Source organism: Octopus bimaculoides, chromosome 1 (assembly GCF_046866305.1).
Source record: "Octopus bimaculoides isolate indiv1 chromosome 1, ASM4686630v1, whole genome shotgun sequence".
Taxonomy (NCBI): domain Eukaryota; kingdom Metazoa; phylum Mollusca; class Cephalopoda; order Octopoda; family Octopodidae; genus Octopus; species Octopus bimaculoides.
The window spans coordinates 145460923-145483422 of NC_142928.1; the positions used below are offsets into that span (position 1 = coordinate 145460923).

The window sequence follows — 22500 nt, forward strand, 5'->3', positions numbered from 1 at the left end:
ACCAATTCGCAGCCTACATATTGATATACTGTATCTTGTCTCATTACTCAATGTCAGCTAGCATTCTTACGCTGGCGACAGCGGTATTATAAAATAGCATCGAGAGATATGTATAATATAAATCCTAAAAATATTAAATTATTTTACAAATTATTCTTCTCCTTAAATATCTAGAGTAAAATTTCATTTTATACTCTGTTATTATCTCAGGTGATACTTGCAGCCTTTAAAGTTACACACTTCGGTACATATGTACATGCACATAGTTTTTTTTTTCTACTTGTTTTATTCATTAGACTGCAGCTTTGCTGGGATACCACCATTTAAAATGTTGAAGTTCAACTGTATCGAACAGGTTACCAGCCGACAACCATTCATAGGTGCGATTTTGCCAGCTGCGTTTCTGCCTTGGGCCGAATCGAACCTGCTTAGTCAAGGTGGTCCTGATAAGCGCCATATCGATGCTGAGCTTAGTTCGGACACATCTGAATGCCAAAGAAAACCGACTACCGAGACTTCCATCCTCAAACCAAGCCTCCAAATAGCTGGATTACAGGATCAATCCACAACTTCCCTGTATATATATATATATATATATATATATATATATATATATATATATATATATATATATATACACGCACACACACGCACACACACGCACGCGCGCACACACACACACATGACAGAAGTAAATAGACGCCCCTATACTCATTAAAATTAATTTAAATTTGAAATTATGCATTCAAATTATTTATTATTATGATTGTGACTATCTAATATTTAGTAGACGTGCCCTTTACATTTTTCAATGTAAGGAATCTATTAGACATGCTAGTCTATCGATCAGATGACGAATATTCTTTTGAGGAATTTCTTGCAAAGTTTCATGCAGTAATCTCAAAAGATCTGATTTGAGTATGCTTTGTTGTTCTTTTTATGAAGTGTTCTATTCATTATGACCCACAGGTGTCCAATAGGATTCATATCTGGAGACTGGTTTGGCCATGGAAGCTTTTTAAAGACATTGTCTTCCAACCAAACTTGGGTCTTTTTAGCCATGTGACAATGAGCCCCTTCTTCTATAAATAAAGAGTCTGTAATCATTTCACTACTGGAGAAGATTGGAAGGAGTCCTTTCTACAATATGGACACATATTTATCTGAGTTTATGTTTCCCACACACTCCACCAGCTCTGATCGACCATTGCTCCAAATTGCTCCCCAGACCATCACAGAATAGCCACCGTGTTTCATTGTTGACTGCAATCTTTTCACGTCAAATTCCTGATCACAGAGTCTCCAGACATACACTCGACCACTATCAGAAAAGACAGCAAATTTGGACTCATTAGAGAATATGATAATGTCCTAATGCTAGTGCCCTCTCCACCACTGGCCCAATCTTTTTTCTGATTGATATTGTGGCTGGTTGAAGAAATGCTTCCTACTTGCTGCTCTGCCATAGTAGCCAAGTTTATGTAGATACCTGACAGTTGTCCTGGGATTGAAATCAACTTGTTCTGCTATGTCAGAGGCCTTGCAACGAGGATTAGACCCCACACTTCACATAACAAAGTGAAGGATCCTGTCAGAGGGCCCTCGTCGACCTGGGCGAGGTAATGTGGTCTCCTTGCCCTTCCTGGTGAATTGCACAATCACTCTACTAACTGTAGAAAGTGGGATCCCAAGTTTTTCTACGATTTTACTCTGATTAGGTCCGCATTGAGATTGATACACAATACGGCCTCTTTGAAATTCAAACAGTTCCAAGCCTTCTTTTGTGTGTGGCATGATTAAACAGTCAATTAATGGAAAATACAAGCCTATTCAAGCTAAAATAAGGATAAAACGATGCTTTATGGCGTCTCTATTTACTTCTGTCATGTCAGTATATATAAACACCTATATATATATATGTGTATATATATATATATATATATATATATATATATATATATATATATATATATATATATATATATATATATATATATATATATATATATATATACATATATATATATATATATATATATATATATATAACATTAACATTATATATATATTTCAAAATGTAACCACATGGGAATCGTTGGCGATTTTCTTCCTCTATCTTACCTTCTTTTGGATGTTCCTCTATTTCTAAAGAAGAGCTTTGCTCGAATCGTTAAATCCTCTTTCTTTCCTTTCCTGGGCGTCTAATAATACATTACGTGTACCACGTCCTCGCGTTGTTGTTTTTCATGTCTCTTCTTTGTTTGGATTCACCATATATATATATATATATATATATATATATATATATATATATACATATGTGTGTGTGTGTGCGCGCGTGTGTGTGCGCGCGTGTGTGTAGATATTTATATATACATATATACATGGAATCGTGCAAACACACACATACTCACATATATATTTATATACAGCGATGGCTAAATTGTCACCACTTTATATTTCTAATTTTGCGCAAGCACGTTTTGTTTTTGATTTTGTCCACTACACAGTATAGTAGGTTTAAGTGGGCACCGTCTGTGAGAAAAAACAGGACAATGACGCAATTCACTCTGCCAGAAATTTGGAAACGACACGCTGTCCTGCCTAGCATTCACGCTGGAAGCTCCAATACGAACATTTCAGAGTTTTGGGGCATCAATCTGAGGTCAGTGCAATCTGAGAAAATGTACCCAGAGTAATAAAAATCAAACAACCATTCAAAATTATGGTGGTTGCCGTGATCACTAGTGATGGCGACGTTATGCCTCCATTCGTCTTCCCACACAGCCTCAGAGTCAGTACAGAGGGAGTAGTGCCTGGAAGGGATAGTGCACCCCTGGATCAAGAGGGTGGCTGCTGAAAGACCCTTTAACTGGCAAAAGGACTCTGCACCATGCCATGCCAGGCAAGCAGGAGAACCCTGTCATAGCAGTCAGACAATTTCTGCAACCACGTCACCCCTAACATCTGACCACCTAACTCTCGCGACTACAACCCCTTTAATTATTATGTGTGGGGCGAAGTTGAGCAAGAGACCAACAAAACTCCTTGTAACACCAAAGATGAACTGAAGACAAGGATTATGGCAGCATTCACCAGCTTAAACACGGAGACAGTCCAGAAGAGTTGCAGGAGATTCCGAAATCGTCTGGAGGCCGTCGTCGAAACCAATGGCGATTTTATTGAATAAATTTACTTTTTAGTATTTCAAGATATTTCTATTTAATTTTGGTAAATATATGTTAAAATGAGTTATAAGCCTTATTTTCATTTTTGTATAATTTAGACGACAGTTTAGTCACCGCACCCTGTATATACATACGCGCGCGCGTGTGTGCAACTGTGTATGTATGTGTGTGTGTCTGAGTGTGTGCTTGTGTGTCTTCGCGTGTGTGTAACAAATAGGTAAACCGTCGCGTAGATCCTGTGAAAGCTTGATTAGTCTAAATCCTGTCCCTCAAGTGTTAGATATACTTTGCGTTTTCTCGTGATCCATAAGTTAATTGGCAGATTAATATTAAATACGCGCACACTTTCGCGCGCGCGCACAGATACACACAAAGACACGCACGTAAACAAACACACAAGTATATACACACATACACACCTACCCAAACACATTTATACAGCCGCCAACGTGCAACAACACTTGTCTGCGTATGGTGGGGACAAATACATTCGACCGTTAGCAATTAAGTAATTATAAAAAGATAACAATAAAAAACACTCCCTTTGAGGAAGAATTTTATTTGATATGACATAAAGACTTCAATGTGAAATTTATGGGAAACAAATAATTTTAGGTAGTAATTTAAACATTTTTAATTTACTGACTTCTACTTAACTGTATTTGACACATCAAAACTACCTAACTATATTAATGACATTATCACGTTACGGTTTTGTATATGCAGTGTTTCGCCGCATAGCTATAAACGCCCTTTTATAAAATTTATCATATTTACAGACGTATCAGAGCAGAATCTAACTTGCTTGTATGGACTCACGGAAAAAAATAGCTATGTTAGTTTAATACACATTCATAAACAGTATTTCGCACTTCTATGAATGCACCTACCCGCTCATCACATCTTCTGTTTATTCATCTAATCAAATAGAAAAATAGAGAATCGATTGAAACTGCTATCAGTCCATTACCATTCAGAGATAAAAACGAGAGCTTCATGACATCAATTATCTTGTGTGATTGTTTTCTTTAAATTACTCGCTTATTAGAAAGATTATCTCGGAAAGTTGGGTTATAACGTACTTAGGTACTTAACAGAACTTATTGCGACTGAAAGGTTTTGTATGGACGCCTATTTGCTTCGTTGCTATCCTAGTTTTCTATAATGAAAGAAAATCATTCGCTAGAAATGATATAGGAAAAGATAGGAAAAGATAGGAAAAGTAATGATGAAGGCGAGAAACTGAACATTAGCGCCAAGATTTCTCTCCTTTATCAAGTTTTCGTTGAAATGTTATCACTGACTTTGATTTGCGATAAAATAGTAGTGGTGACAGCAATAACTACAACAACAATATCTCAACATTTATAATCCAATAATATATATATTAGCGAGTAATAATTACAGAACGTCGTCTTTCGACTTTGATAGCAAATTGGTTACTTCAGTGAAGAACTACAATAATCTTGAAAGCCAAATTCTTAAATTGGAGATTTTGCAAAGAAGAAAATATATTGGTATATGTAAATGGCATATGGCAAACAGCTTAGCTAGCCCTATCGTTTCGTGATAAAGAAAACATTTCTCTTTGTCACTAAACAACAGAAGTGGGAGATAATTAACTAGCGAAAGAAACGAAATTTAAAAAAAAGTAGTCGCCGAGTTTATCTAGGTTTTAGGCAATACTGATTGTTAAACCTACAATCATGACAAAACAAAACTAATATGGAAATCATCACTTCCTGCAGTAATTTTAGAACTAATCTTCTAATCTCTTCTCGTAATCAATATTCCTTCATACTGACTTATAAAGCAAAATTTAATTTCATATTTTGGCACAAATATCACAGATTTCAGGGCTATATTCGTTTGAATAAACCCTACCATATTTGATCGACCTTGAAGCACAACATTTTCTGCTAAAGTAATTTTTGCAGATTAACTTTCTAATCTCTCTTGGAGTTTGGAAGATTAAACAAAGTTAACCCTGTTGAGATTCCACCTTACACTGTTAAGCAACATTAATAAATAATGTATAGCGTGCATTATATTTCCTAACTAAAATATTGAGCACACAGCAAGAGAACCTTTATGCAGTCGCTCAGTGTTCTTGAAATATCACCCGAAATCATACATCACCTTAAATAAGTAAAGTTTATCAACCACTAAAAGGTGGGATAATCACGGATGGAATGCTTTTAATCAAAGATTTTCTATCAGAGTTGCCCACCAAAATAACAGTTTTAATATAGTAAATATTTTTTCTGTATTTTTCTTAAAAGTTAATTCAGTTCTGGCAGTAATTCATCAACCATGCTTGAGCAGGTATGGTTGTGTGTTAAGAAGCTTGCTTCCCAACCCACCGGGTTCAATCCAACTGCGTGGCACCTTGGGAAAATGTCTTGTACTATAAGCCTCTGGCTGACCAAAGCTTGTGAGTGGATTTGGCAGACGGACACTGAATGAAAACCGATGTATATGTGTGTGTGTGTGTGTGTGTGTGTGTGTGTGTGTGTGCGCGATTGTCCTCCCACCCACTGCCTGACAACCGGTGTAGGTGTCTTTACGTCTCTGTTACTAGCGGCTAGGAAATAGAGACCGATAGGATAAGTACCAGACTTTAAAAAATATAGGTACCGGGGTCGATACATTCGACTAAAAATTCTTCAAGGCAGTGCCCCAGCAAGGCCGCAGTCTAATGACTGAAACAACTAAAAGATGTTGAAATACAAAAACATATCAAGAAATAAGATTAGGATTAGGATTTACTTGATATGGATTTCTTACACTGGCAAAAGGAACTTACATGTTGTAAGTATTGGTATTCATCTTCTGAACTCTGGTCAGTCCTGATAAAATCAGCCAAATGTTTCAGCAACCAGTTATTCTCGAATCACATTGAAACCAATGTAGCATTCGTTTCTAAGTCAGAGAGATTTGAGTGACATTCAGCTGCTATTTTTAATTGGTATGATTACCACTTAAAAAGTTTTCTTGTTGGATCAAAGACAAAGCTCAAAACTATATATTACTTGTACTTATTTTATCAGTTCCCGACGGAGGAAAACAAAAGTCTCTGGTAAAGAATTCTATCCCCGGACCTCGATGCACGAAGCTAGGCGCTGTCAAGCCTTTCGTCCACTGCTCCACTCTGATTCTTTTTCATTCTGTATGAAAAGGAAAAAATAATAGTCTGTTAGAATACTGTTCAGTCCTCTAGTGCATTAGGTTTCACACAAGTGAAGTCGAATTTCTAAAGTGGCTGGGTAAGTATCTATCTCTGTTTTATAGTACACAATCGGACATCAGTTATATCCATTCTAAAGCATCTTATCTAATAAATATCTGGAAGCAATTTGATTAACTCTATCAGATTTAATGTGTACATTTAGTCAAATAATATATGCAAGCAGTATAGAATATAAAGTTATATTATCCATCTTGTCAAAGTATTCCCACATATTGTTTCACTCGTTTTCTTTCACAAATATTCTACTTGACCTACTCTTGATTTTAAATGGTTAAAAGTTTCCTTAAAAAAATTATGATTGAAACCAGTTTTGATGTTCATAAACATTTTAAAACTTTGAAAATTATTTCACACACACACTTTATGATTCTTCCTTTTCTTATTTTTCATTCCACCCCCACTGCACCCCCGACATTTTTTTCTTCTTTTCCTGGTGAATGATATCACCTAGTAGGCCGCATTAGTCAATGTCAAATACATAAAGTAGCGATGAAATTAATGAGAATTTGATTAATCACTTGAAACGTTTCTTTCGCCAAGCGAGTATTTCAAGACATGATGACTAACGGCGTATTTGAAAATGGGTTAAAACAAATTTTTGAAGCCAACAAGTTTATGATAAATTATTTTGCTTAATATGACTGACAGATATAATCATACAGTCGTAGAATTAATAATCTTTTATATAAAAAAAATTATAACAAAATGTTGTTGACGCTGATGTCAGTTGGGTCTGTAATATAACCAACTTGTACTTCCGATCAATTTTAAGGTTTGGGGGAAAGTGTATGAAAGGAAATCAATACGTAGAGTATATCAGACTTGTGACATATAGATATTACTTAACTAGTATGCTTTGCTAATATAAAAATCATCATTTAATAATCTTCAAACATCTTCAGATAACGATTTCGACACATTTCATCTATATAAAGGCATTATTCGAGAAGACAGATTTTTCTTCCTTGTCATATCCTTTTAACTTATATCAACAATATTTGAATACTAAAAAGATCTCATAAATAATCGACATAGAATGGAACGATAGATATCATCCGTAGAAATATAATCCTGATTTGTGATGAGCATAGCTCAGTAAATTTTAACATCTTGTCATAAAACTTCAGTCTAATTTTTGTCTTATAATTTATTCAAGTGATGACTGACAGCCTAGAATATATATTGACATATCCTAGTAGATAACATCAATTATACAATATTCATGGTATACAATATATAATAAAGAGAATATGCTAAAATAAGAACGGCCACTGAAACATGAATCATAGTATTTTTAATTTGAAATTATGTTGTAGAGTCAGCACCATCGTCGTTGTCATCATCATCATCAGCAGCAGCAGCAGCAGCAGAAATATTGCGACCATCACTGTTATAAATCATTTAGGCCTAAATTTACTGCAGGCTACTGTAAGCAATCTTTAAGTGCCCATCACCTATTGATAATTTTCGTTTAAATGTCTGAAACCTTTCTTTTCAAGGTCTTTTGGATTATTTCCAGTTAAGGCTTTTATAGTTTCTATAAATGAAGTTAGAGTTGCAGTTTGAATAGGAACTTTAAAGAGTTCAATCGATTTTCTTAATCAATCTAGCATAACACTACTTTTGTATCAAAATGGCTGTCGTGCAAAAAGTATTTCATAGAATATGACTCTCCACAGACTCCTCATCCTCGACACTGAAGAATTCACGAACAAGTCACTATCCACACTTCTCTGCAGTAAAGCCCACTATTCGGGAGTACAAAAGTATACCACTGTTAAATAGCTCAATGCAGATTTAGGGATGGTGTGTAATATTCTATTATTTTCAGTAACGTTACTTCCTTGGCACTGCACCTGTTACTGGTAATGGATCGGATATTGCAACGTATCATTTCTTTTCGCTAATAATATTAATACAAGAGACTTTTCACAAAAAATATCAACGGGTTAACAATTTCAGCAGATGTTGCAAGAATAAAGATAGAGAACTGGCTGCAGTCTACATCTACGAAAGGCATCGTTCTCAAATCGTGTCAGTGGTACACCTATGTTCGTGGCCAATGTATATGGCTATCAACAGATCACTCTATTTACATGTGTAAATGAAGTTTCCATTTACATATGTAAATGAGGTTTGTAAGCATCGTTTGTACTATAAATACAGTTTGTTAGTTACGATACAGTGATAGGTAAATTCCTCGAGATAGGCAAATTTCACGAGAATGGCACCTGAGATAAATCCGTTGTACTATCACCTCCTTGACGCAACGGAAATCGGAGATAAGTATCGTCTCTAGTATTTTGGTGGGGGTGGGGTGGGTCTAAAATGACGTGAACTACGTTCACAGCACAGAAAAGAAAGCTATTAGAAAATATTGGTTGTGAGTCTTATACAGTAATAAGAGAATCTATCGCAGAATAAAATAAAACAGGGGAGCATAGTTGGTTATTTGCACAGGTTTTGAATTACTAGCGAAAGAAATTAAAATTTGAGTCACATTTTTATACAGTTTTAGGGAAACAAATAGGAACAGTGAGAAGTTTTGTTTGCAACAACCTGGTTCTGGATTTGTCTCCTCTATGGATATGTCGTCTGCCATAGCCTCGTGGTGGAAATTTCTCAGGGAGTAATAGTGCTGAAGATATGGATGCCTGCAAAGGAAGAAAATAGCGTCGAGAAAACCGAACAAAATCATATTTTTGGACCAAGTTACTTGCTACATTTTTTCGGAATCTTGTCACTCATGCCCTCATAAATGCAGTGAACCAGTGACAGGTCTGTTAAAATCCTGTAATGGTATTCTTCACTTATTGGAATATAAAATAAAATTATTCGTACGATTCGACTAAAGGGGTGCTTATTTCGAATAAGGCACGCCGTTCATCAACTGTTTGATTGACACAATGGCACATATATTAGGAGAAGAATATAATCCATTACTAACACTTAGTCACATCAAAGTAGGTTGATAAATGAAGGCCAAAGTAGATAGAATGGGATTCGAATCCAGAACGTTAAGATTCTGATTAAATATGGCATCCCTCTATTCTTTTTACCATATTACCACTCTTGATTATTAAAACAGAACTTATCAAAATTTGGTAGTAAAGTTTATGAGCATATTTTTATTGCTTTATATCGATTTTTAATTGCTTAATCATAACTGTATTTCATAGCTACGGTTCTACCAGCTTCCATTAGACAAAATACAAATAACAATAATAATTTCCCTTCATCTACTCAGAAATTTTTTTTTATTATTATTTAGAAGTATTTATTCGCGGGAGTAAATGAGTCACAAATATTGGTTTCAGACTTTGACAACAGGCCAATAATTTCGGTGGAGGGACTAAGTCGGTTACAGTGTTGCCAGTGCTTAAATAGTAAACTCAGAACGCAAAGACTGATGGAATACCGCTAAGCATTTTACCCGGCGCGGTAACGGTTCTGCCAGCTCTCCACCTTAAATGAGTCACAAATATTTCAAATTTTGGCGGAAGGCCAGGAATTTCCGGTGCTAAATCGATTACTTCGACCTCAGGGCGAACGGAAATGTGGGCCCCGGTTGAAATTGAACTCGAACATTTTGCGTGGAGTGCCAAACATTCTGCCAGCTTGCTTGCTTTAAATGAGTCACAAATATTAACGACTATTTAATCCCTATAGGTGCAAGTAATGGTAATCTTACTATCACCATTAAGTGAATTTAAATGGTAATTAAAAATTTTATTGCTCAGCTTATGTTGTTTTTGTTTTTTTACATTAGGAAAAGTTATTATTGTAAACTGTTTGAAATTACATTCATTGTTTCCTAAAGAAAAATAAATATACAGCCAATGCGGTGGTAGGGGAATTGATACACGAGAAGAAAATTACGGCTAAAATAGTTAAGCTACCCATTAAACTTCTTTTGATGAACCGAATTCATGACTTCTACCTCCATTGGCTCCGATCCATGTGTATAATGTTATTTTAGCTGTAAGTACAAAATTGTGTTTAAACTCTCTGACCATTATGTGTATGCAAGTGTACAGTGGTGTGCATACAAATGGATACTTACATTCTCTTTCTTTTTCTCCATTTTTGTCTCTCTATCTTCAGACTGACTAACAGTTAGTCAGATCTGGAGAAAAAGAAAGAGTGGGGGATTAATGAAAAACACAAGCAGAAGTATGTGCACAAGTTATTCTGTGAGTCTTTGTGTTTGTGTGTATGAGTAAATGTGCGTAGCCACTTTCGAACGATATAACACATCATGAAAGAGCTAAGACAGCAAAATTATGCGTCTATGAGGTCGTGGTTGAAGTGGGTAGGTGAGATAAAATTAATAACTACAGTTACTAGAAATATGCTATGCTTTGTGAAGCAGTGAATCAAAATATCGTGCAAAAGGCGATATATCAGATAATTTTGATTTTACAAAATTCTATAATATTGAATACATCGCTGAATGTCTCAAAAAACAAACAAGATTATGAATTTTAGGATCGCTTTTAAATGAGACGGTTACGGTAACTCGGTATTATATGAGTGAAATAGTTAAAGTTATAAAAGTGAGAAACAAGATAATGTGTTTTAGATTAGCATAATGAACTGGACATGCACGTACACAAATATATGCTTATACTCAGTGGCTACTACTCACTCCAGGTCACGACGGACAGAGAAGATGCTCTTGAAGCCAAGAATTCAGCTTACGGAGACAATATTTGCATATCACCTGAGGAAACACAACTAGATTTCATAGTGCAGGGAAATGGTTATATAATCAAGAACCTGCATGCCTGGAGAACTGCGTTGCATAGAAGCAATTGTAGCTTGCTAATTAATATAGCGACGTCTATCTGTTTCACACATACTCACTCACTCTCTCTCCCTCTCTCGCTCTATTTGTTTCTGAACAACATCTACTTCTCATTGCAGTGAAAGTACTGTCAGAACGATATAGATGCCTCTGATGAGAACCCAATAAGGTTCGAAAATCGATTAAGGTTGTTCATCATTTTTTTTCAGTCTGCGAGGAAATGGTTAAAAATTTGCCTTGTTTATAATTATACCATACGTTACAGGCGCGCGCACACAAACACACACACACACACACACACACACGCACACACACACACACACACACACACACACATACACACATATATATATATATATATATATATATATATATATATATATATATACAGTGTATCGCACCAGTATTACTTGGGCTAGCGATGACAGATGAAACATGTATACTACACGAGACTGAACGTTAATTTTATACCAGCGCTTGTTTTCAATCATCGCTGCATTTGATCATACACATTGTTTATTTCAACAGGATAATTTTTAAGCCAATATAGCCTAATTGAAATAAGGTTACTTGCTGGTCCCTCTCTCTCTTTCTCTCTCTCTTATTCTTCTTATTATTATAGCATAGATTATTGTATCTAGTGGTAGTACAAACTAAATTTTTCAAAACCATGATTATTTTCAGTCTCTGCTCAAACTCCCATTTGGTGGAAAGCGCTGTTTGACGCAATGAAGTTTGCTTCTTCTTTTTTTTGTGGAAAAATGCGTTCACTGATCATCTCCAATATTCTGTTGTGTGCTGTACTTTTCGCGGCGTGTTATTAAAGCCTTAAGAAAAATGCTCAAACGCCCTACATCTTCTAAGGCGTCTGGCGGTGATCATAAGCGCTAGAAAAAGGTTATGATGCTCCATGAGAAGGCACAATTGCTGAATATGTTCCGGGAAGGTAAAAGTTATGCGGGAGTTTGTTGATATTATGTTGTCAACGAAAGCACCATACGCTACATAAAGAACGAGGTGGCGATCAGGACTACCGTAGCAGTAAGCTTCTGTGAACGTGTCAGAAAGATAACGATAGTGAGAAATAAGCACTTCGTCAGGATGGAATCTTCCTTGGCATTGTGGATCAGTGACTGCAAGAAGAAAAACATCCCCTTGAGCGGTAACAACATCCGCGAGAAAGCGCGGAAATTATACCAGCAGTTCGACGGAGAAGACGGAGCCGAAGGCACCGAAGAACAGCAACCAAGATCATTGACAGCACCGGAGCCCGAAAATTTTCAAACCAGCAAGGGATGGTTTGACCGTTTCCAGAAACGGTTTAAAATAAAGTGTGTTTCCCTGCATGGAGAGACAGCATCAGCCGACAAAGAAGCCGCCGAGAAGTACCTTGAGACTTTCAGGTAGATCATCGAGGACAAGGGATACAAGCCGGAACAGGTTTTCAACATTGATAAGATTGGCTTGTTCTGGAAGAAGATGCCATCTAGAGCGTACATCATGAAGGACGAAGCCAGAGCCCCAGGATTTAAGGTACAGAAGGACAGAGTGATGCTAACTATATATTGCAATGCTGCTGGCTCCATGATGAAGCCAGGACTTATCTACAAATCCACGAAACTGAGGGCCTTCAAAAATAAGAATAAAATCCTGCTGCCTTTCCACTGGATGCACAACTCTAAGACCTTGATTACCAAATATCTAACTATGAATTGGTTCCACCGATGCTTCATCCCTCAAGTCAAGATACACCTCCAAAATGTTTGCATGGATTTCCAGGTGTTGCTTGTTATAGATAATACTGGTGGTCATTCTTTGGATTTGAATCACGAAGGGGTCCAAGTCGAGTTCCTCCCTGCCAATACTACCTCCCTCATCCAACGTATGGATCAAGGCGTGAACCGTACCTTCAAGGCACTTTACACTTGGAATTCTCTCCAGCACCTTGTGGAAGCAATGGATTCGGACGACAATTACAAGTTAAAGGAGTACTGGCGTAACTTCACGATCGCATTGTGACTGTCAATCATCCACGCTACTCTTAAAGACATGAAAAACGAAACCCTCATCACATGCTGGAAGAAGGCGTGACCAGTGTGTCCAGGACTATGATGGTTTCTCACCTGAAGATATTCAGCACGAGACTGTCAGCAATGCGGGAAAACTGGCAAAGGTACTTGGTGGCGAAGGCTTTGACGACATCACGCAAGATGAGGTCAACAACCTCATTGATGCCCACTCTGAAACCCTGAGAGACGAAGATATGTTGGAGTTAAGTAAGTCTGCCAGCAAAGAGAGGAAGCGCCAGATCCAGTGGAAAGGAAGAGGAGGTTGAGGTGGGCCTGGCAATCGAACTTCTATCCGACCTTTTAAGGATAGCAGAGGAATTGCAAGGGAAGGCGGAAGCAGGGGATCCCGATATGGTTCGGTCTCTCCTGTAAAACACCTGAAGAAAAGGCATCACCTGAAGAGCTTTAAATCAACGTCGTCTTAAATCAATATCATTCATTATTGGTGAGTAACTGTACATTTTACTTTATTTTTTATTAAATTATCATTATGTGTGTGCGTGTGTCTGTGTGTGTGTTTGTGTTTGTGTGTGTGTGTGTACTCACTATACCAATGAGTCTGAATCAAACTGTTTTGATCTCACTATCTATCTATCTATATAACTGTCCGATGAACGGGAACGTGAAACTCAGAGTAACGGTTTTTTTGTTATATTTCTGCTGCTTTTAAATAAAGTATATATATATATATATATATATATATAAGATAAAACTTACTTGGAATAGGATGTGTGGTGTTCAATCATATAATAACATAAATAATAATAATAATAATACACACACACACACACACACACACACATATATATATAGGATGAAAGGCAAAGTCGAACTCGACGGAATTTGAACTCAGAACGTAAAGACAGACGAAATACCGTTAAGCATTTCGCCCGGCGCGCTAACGTTTCTTATTTCTTTATTGCCCACAGGGGGCTAAACATAGAGGGGACAAATAAGGACAGACAAAGGGATTAAGTCGATCACATCGACCCCAGTGCGTAACTGGTACTTAATTTATCGACCCCGAAAAGATGAAAGGCAAAGTGGACCTGGGCGGAATTTGAACTCAGAGCGTAACGGCAGACGAAATATCACTAAGCATTTCGCCCGGCGTGCTAACGTTTCTGCCAGCTCACTACCTTGCGAAGACGAAAAATATTGTAGGAATAAATATTGGTTGTTTCTATAGTTATATATTGGTAATGTTTGATTTTAATGAATCTTGCTTGCCATGCTAAAGGAAATCGTTTCAAAGTTTTTGCAGACATTAGTAAATAACGTTGTTAGGTATAATTTATCCCTCAATTTTCTATCTTTCTCTCTAACTTCAAAGTGTATGGCTCTCTAACTCCACGCTCTATGGCTCTCTCACTTACACTCTCTCTCTCATTTCACTCGCTCTCTTCCTCTCTTTCTCCCGTTCCCTCTTTATCTCACTATGTGTCTCACTCACTCTCTCCCACCGTCTCTCTCTCTCTCTCTCTCTCTCTCTATCTCTATCTCTCTCTCTCTCTCTCTCTCTCTCTGTAGCTCACTGTCACTCCTATGCATTCACTCTCTCTTTCTCCCTCCATCTCCCACTCTCTCACTTACTTTCTGTCCGTCTCTTTCTCTCCTATCTTTCTCTCTTTCTCACTATTTTTTCGACTCCTTTTTTCTTTTTCTCTCAATCTCTCTTTTTCTTTCTTTCTATGTCTGTCTGTCTCTCTCTTTCTCTCTGTCCATCTCTTACTCTGCTTCTCTGTCTCTCACCTTCCCTCTCTTTCTCTCTATTCCTCTCTCTCTCAATCTCTCTCGGTACTAGATCAGAGCCGTTGCTTTCTTTTCTTTTCTTCCTGAATGCATTGCATATGATGCAAATGTGACGGTGATGTGGAGCTGGAAGTCGTAGTATATGTTTGAGATGATGGTGATGATCATGATGATCATGATAATGAAGATGGCGATGGTGGTGGTGGTGGTGGTGGTGGTGGTGGTGGTAATGATGATGGTGGTAATGATGAAGATGGTAATGATTTTGAGGAAGACGATGAAGTTTAGGATGATAAATATAATGATGAAATGAAAATGGTAATGATATCACCAGGTGATGATGATGATGATGATAGTGATGGTGGTGGTGGTGGTGGTGGTGGTCGTCGTCGTCGTCGTCGTCGTCATCGTCGTCGTCGTTGTCGTCGTCGTCGTCGTGGTCGTGGTGGTGGTCTTGGTGGTGGTCGTAGTGGCGTTACTGCTGCTGCTACTGCTGCTACTACTGTTGCTACAGGTGGACGGGGTTATGGTCGTCGTGGTCGTCGTGATGATGCTGATGATGATGATGATGATGATGATGATGATGATGGTGATGATGATGATGATGATGATGATGATGATGATGATGATGATGATGAAGTCGATTGATCCCTGAGTAAGGAAGACAATAGCATTATTTGAAGCGAGTGTTGTTTTCTTTTAATCTTAGTTTCTTTGAAATATGATATATTTTTTTTTCTCTTTTTGTCAGTTATTACAATTCCTAAACGTTATTAGTGGAGTGCACATGTTGCTGGCAACGAGTGAATGCCGCACTAAATTCTGGCACACTATCAACTCCGATGCCTTTATGTTTAAATTCTAATCCCACTGCAGTCGACTTTAACTGCTTTCATCTTTCAGGATTCAATAAATATACCGAGTGTGTTGCGTTTTTTTTTCTTTCTTTTCTGCCTTTTCTTCCATCTGTGAATATGGTGTGGGGCCTGATCAATAACCTCTCAACTTACAAAAGCAATCTTGAGACCAGTTAAGAAAAATGTGAATAATAATAATAATAATAATAATAATAATAATAATAATAATAATAATAATAATAATGCCAACAATAGCAACAACAGTACTAATAACAACAGCATTCAAGTATCCTCAGCGGTAATATCCTCTCAGACTTACAAAAAATAATAAATGAATAACTAAAAACAAAGATCTTACAACCTTCTAACTAATAAATGCGAATCATTTTTAAATGTTTGTTGTCGATTTAATGATTTCAGATCAAATTTATGGAAGGTACATTGAAACTCAAAATTTTTTTCTATTTTTCTGATCATCAAAACATCTTTCATCTCAACATAATATCTGTACATCTCCACCTTCATTATTATTTTTTGTTCCTTCGTCATCCGTTCAATGCCTCTCTTTTCCCATACATTTATCTTTGTTTTTGTTGGGGTTTTTTCGATGCAAGTAGTTATTTGTTTTTGCTTTTTGTTTTGTTTTATTCCTCATTTCTTTCTGCTCGCTAAACAATATATTGTCTTCACCTAAAAATGCTAAGACCTCATATAACTGTACTAATATTTCGCTAACCACTCTAATCTCCTAATTCAACGATGGCGTCTCGACATTGTCGGTCAATTTCCCATAAATAGTTGCTAAATCACCATTTAATTTTATCGATCTGTAGGATAAAATCAAAGTCTACTTTAGGAGAGATTTGTACTCTGATGTATTGTAGAGAATCTTATCCCTGGTCAAAATGTTTAATTTTAAGCCAAAGTGTAATTCTTTCTATTTTTTCAGATAAGTTCAATATCTTATTGCATATTGTTATCATATATATCGTTAACATATGACAAGATTATTATGTCTGGAACTCATTTGATCATAGGTTTTCTCGATCAGTGTTGCCCTGGGGCTAAACAACAATAACTCTCTAACTCCACCTGTACATCAACTTGCTGTGCCAACGTCAGGAGCCGTTTTGTCTCTTATTCATCCTCTCTGAAACCTTATAAACAGAACACTCCTCGTTATGCCACATATTTAATAGAAAAATAAATGCCGTTTCGATTACAATACTTCATAGGATATATGAATCCGTATAATTTCTGTTGAGAAAGTTGGTTTGTAGAAAATCGAACAAAAGAACTTTTAGTATTTAATCATTCATCCAGTACGACTAACTTTACATGTTATTCTCCCGGTTTAGGAAAAATAAGTACTCGTCAGGAACAGCAGTCAGTAGTTATAGATTATATATTACCTAAAAATTTTAGTCTTTACGACTATGCAAAACCAATATACGGTGGTAGATAGGCAGAATCATTAGAGCATCAGGCAGAATGCTTCACGTTTATAAGTTGCATCCCTGTAACTTATGAATTCACATCCTGCTGAAGTCAACTCTACCGTTAATCTTTCCGAAAATCAGTTATACACAGTACCATTAAAAGTACTTGTCGAATTCAATGACTACTCCCTCCTTGAAATTTCTGGCCTTGTATCTATGTTAAAAGGGCAGTGGGTTGGTAGAATAGTTGAGCGTCGGAAAAGTGCATTGTGATAGTTTTTCCGGCTCTCGGTATTTTAAATTCAAATCTTGCTGTTTCACTCTTCTGGGGTCAATAAAATTCCAGTCAAGTACTGAGCCCGATTACATTGATTAAACCCTCTTCCTCAGTATGTAAAATTGTTTTTGTGTTAGAAACAATTATTTCCAGGGCTGTGGAGTGGGAAAGGCATTATTTCAAGGGGCAAAATACCTGGCGTTATTTTAATATGTTCCTTTAATTTCTAAGTTTTAATCTCATCGGGGCAGCCTTTTCCTTTTATCCTAAGGATATCGATAAAATAATGTGTCGCTTAAGCATTTAGAGTTGATCTAATCGACCTAATTCTCATCGTTTAGATGTAAACAGCCGTTTGGAATAACACTACGTTTTACAAAAATCAATATCGCTTCCAAGCAAAAGCGAAGAAATATCTTCATCGGTAAAGCACCCAGTAAATACTGTGTGCTACTGATGTATATTTTGTTTTCACGCACTCCAGGTTCCAATTTCAAATTTTAGCTATGGGTTTAACATTTAAATTTCATTCTTCTGAAGTTGTTTAAATTTTTTTAACTAGATTTGGAAGAAGAAATTGGGTTCGAAATAATCGAATATTCTCTCCACCGAAATGTTCAGTTTCACTAGAAATCAATACCTTATTTTGCATTATTTAAATATATACTTTCATTCTTTATAGTAAATCCCTCATATGTTAACCGCAGCAGACAATACTTCCACGAAAAAATACTGTAAAAAGGGTAGTATAAACAGAATTTGTATACAAATGTCTGTTTGAAAATGAACTAGACTGTTAAGTGATCGGATTAATTTGTCAAACACCACTTTTTGCAATAGGTTATGGTTAATGAACTAACATAATCGCAGTGTGATTGAAATGAGAAAGTTAAGTATCTCCGTTGTACCAAATAAATAATGAATTTGATGAAACAATTGTATATTGTATATTGTAAATGAACACCTTGACTTGCCCAAAACCAGTATAAGTTGTGATGTCATGATCAGGTAGTAAAAGTTCTGCATTGGAAACTGTGAAATATGGAGGTTAGACCATAAACCGTAGAGAGTGACAGAGTTGGAGACTTGGAAAATCTTGTGGGATTTCCCAGTTCAAACAAACCTGTTGTTTGAAAACAAGAAACCGGCCTTAGTGGTGGTGGACAAAGTAAACTTTGTAACTGATGCTGCCTGCCCATTTATCTCTTGAATAGTTAAGAAGGAAGACGAAAAGGGAGACGCGACCACCATATGAAAAGCCATATTGTGGACGATGAAAAAAATGAAGATAGTACCCATTAACATCGGGACCTTGGGGACAGTATCAAAAGATATTGAGAGGAACGTAAAGAAAATGGAAACAAAGTGTCAAGGAGAGCAGATGCAAGAAGTTTGCCTCCTTGGCAGGGTTAGATATTTGCAGAGAACAAATAGCATATTACCGTAAGCTACAGGTGGTAAGCCCGCTGTTCATTTAAGATTCCTGAAGTTTCAAAGGAACGTGAGTAAAAAGAATATTAAGAAGAACGGTTTCAAATGTTGGGACAATGCCAGCCTTTTCGGGGCTGGGGATAGGTTGATTTTATCGAACCCAAAACCATGTAAGACGAACTCAACCGCGCCAGAATTTGAATTCATAGCGTAAAGATGAACGAAATGCTTCTAAGTAATAATAATAATAATAATAATAATAATAATAATAATAATAATAATAATAATAATAATAATAATAAGGATATTTCTTTACTGGTGACAAGGGCCTACATAAAAATGTACAAAAGACATGGGTATAAAAACAGAACACGAGCTAACAGAACAAAACACGAGCTAAATTAAAATGAAAATTCCACAATACGGCGGAGACCTCTGAGGGCTTCCCTTGGAAAACTTACAAAAATCACGATCTCCCTGACCGCTTAGGTAAGTGCATCCACAGAGTAAGCCCTTTCAAGCAGTCCATGAAATTTTGAAAGTTACTAAATGACTCATCAACAGTTATATATATACATACATGCATACATACATACATACATACATACACACACACATATATGTATATTCATATAGAGAGAGAGTGAGAGGGAAGAAAGAGAGAGAGAGAGAGGTATTAATGCAAATAAACAGAAGAAAGCTTGACACTTATATACGTACAAATATATAGATAGATAGATAGAAAAAAAAGACAAATGGGTTTTAAAATTTAATATAGCTGTTTCGATAGAATTTTATTGATACATTCATAGATTATATCATAGCATAAGTCCACCATCTTCGGGTAAAATTTTAGTCATATAAACAAGCAAGGTAAAATACTGATGATGATCTAGCCAACAATCGTTTCACCATTCTTCAGACATACGACGGTTGAGTGCCGAATAGAGAAAACAAAAAAACAACGAATTTATCTGACAACCAAATACATAGCGTGGAAATATATTTGTGTGAGAACGTAAATGGTGATTGTAATATTCATGACTTTCCGAAAAGGATTTGCCGTATAAATTAAATAAACTTGTATCAAGTGAGATTCGAAACTGCGTAATTTCATGCATGCCAGTAGCTTACATCTGATTGAACTTTGCTCACTGTGGAAAAAAAGATAAACTTAAAAACTCCTAAAAATGTCAGGGGATTTGATCAACAAGTTTTGTGTCACTTCATTATAAAATACCCACGAGACTTAATATGAGGCCGGTTTAGGAAAGCATCCATAACAGAATAGAATCAAAACTGTCATTACTATCTTAATATTGGATGTATGATGGATGTATGCAGGGTTTCTATCATCTAACCTTATTCAATGTCTCTAATAATGCTATTTGCCAACGGCAATTAATCAGTAATTCCTTTCTCCGTCTAAAGCCCGAGTGTAACCTCAGTAACTTGCTTTGTGGATTTGACTGCAAGATAGATCTCTTAGTGATTCACTGTCTAAGGTTATCGCCAAATTGACTTCATTCTTTCAGACTTCTAGTGAGAGAGGAAAATATGCAACAATTTTGGCATCTGACCAGTATTCAGCAGTAGAAACGAACTTTTGTCCGACCAACGAATCCCTTGTAATTTCCAGAGTTTAAGCTATTATTCTATGGCTTCTATCCAAACAAGTCTTCATGCTAGCCTTCGTGCAACATTAGAAGCCCTCCAACAATGTAAACATTACTTTTATTCATTTAAAGGTCCCTATTAACATCTAGCCTCTAGGGCCTATTGGCTCATCTAAAATGTCCCAGTCTTAATAAAGCATTTATTTCCTATAAATTCTATATCTCATTTTAGCGAATAATTTCATTATGTATCTGTAAACAATAATCAAAGTGTTTTGCCTAATTCACTAAAAGCTTCATAAACTGGTCATAAAAATTAACGCTTGTTAAGGATTTTATTATTTTAGAGTTTGTCTCATTCCGTTAACACAATCCTTTAATGCAAGGGAGAACAAATAATTATTCTAATATGAATAGTTTGCATTACGCTAAAATTATTGTCCATAATCACATGAATTCAAATTACAAATTTTTATTAACATTTTAGGACGACTTCAGGTAGGCTCTACGTTCCATTATTTTACATATGTTAACACAGGTTACATGCGTATGTGTACAGACCTGTTATTCGTTATGCATACACCTTGTTGAAGCAGAATTTAATAATGGCTTGACACTATATAGCAGTACAGTGCAGAGAATTTCAAACTGTATATCCCGATACTTTAATGCGTCACTGATGATCTCTTGTTGTGTTACGATATTGTATCTGATCATATTAATTATCACAAATATTTAACCCTGAAATATATTTCAGTTCTCATTATTATGCGTATTATTTGACATCTGACTGGTAACGCGATATCTTAACTAATTTATGAGACAACGTAATTAACGCATAACGAGTATATTATTTTCAAAAAGTCACATCACGACGAAAAGTGTGGAAAGCTCAAGAACAGTGTGTTATTATAGTGGCACTTGCATTAAGTTACATAAGAGGAAACCTTTGTTGGAGTCAGCAGATTTTCACATTATCATATTCGTATACGATCATGATAATTTATTCCAAAAAGAAGGTAGCAAGCTTGCATAATCGTTAGCTTTACATTCTGCGTTCAAATTCCACCGAGGCTGATTTTCTCTTTTATCCTTCCGTAGCCGATAGAATAAATACCGGGTCGGCAGTAGGGTCGATTTAATCGACTTAATTCTCCTCTAAAATTGCTAACCTTATCTGATAAAAAAAAAAATAGAAAGAATTACACTTTGGTTTAAAAGTAAACATTTTGACCAGGGATAAAATTCTCTACAATACATCAGAGTACAAATCTCTCCTAAAGTAAACTATGCTTTTTATCCAACAGATCGATAAAAATAAAACTAGCCAATAATTGGTTAAACCTTCAAATGCGGTTCAGAGTATGGTTAAAGCCCAATGACTGAAACCAGTAAAACAATAAAAGAAAATATTCGTGATTTAATTCTAAAATTAACTAACAATAAGCTTAATTTAATTTTCGAATGCACAGACCATAAATTTAAAAAGAAATGAAACTGAATGACTTGAATGAGATATTGCCATTGTTAGAATTACATAAAATAATAATAGAGAGGTGAGCCACGAACTGCGCATGACAGAGAATTCGAAACGATCTGCTAATATAAAGAAAAGTGAAAATGAGAGCTAGAGTACTATTGTTTTTCGTTTTTGTTTTATTTTATCATTTTTTTTTAGCTCTTCTTCCATAGCTGCTATTCTTTATTCTTTATATCTGCACGTTTCGTTTTGTTTTAAATATAACACATTGACACACAGACTCACACACATATGCATACGCACACATGTGAGCGTGTATTGAGAAAGCAAGAGA

The 22500-nt window shown here is 36.1% G+C and overlaps 1 long non-coding RNA gene across 2 annotated transcripts in view; it reads right to left on the minus strand.

Annotated features, from left to right (window-relative positions):
* Positions 1-3731: 3731 nt before the first annotated feature.
* LOC128248897 (uncharacterized) overlaps positions 3732-22500 on the minus strand; it is a 233814-nt gene continuing 215045 nt past the window's right edge. Inside the window, exons 3-4 of one of the 2 annotated variants that reach the window (XR_008265047.2) lie at positions 8998-9092; positions 3732-6355 (exon numbers count right to left, since the gene is read on the minus strand). This is a non-coding gene — a long non-coding RNA (uncharacterized LOC128248897). The remainder of the gene's footprint in view (positions 6356-8997; positions 9093-22500) is intronic. The other variant, XR_016243561.1, reaches the window with a different exon arrangement.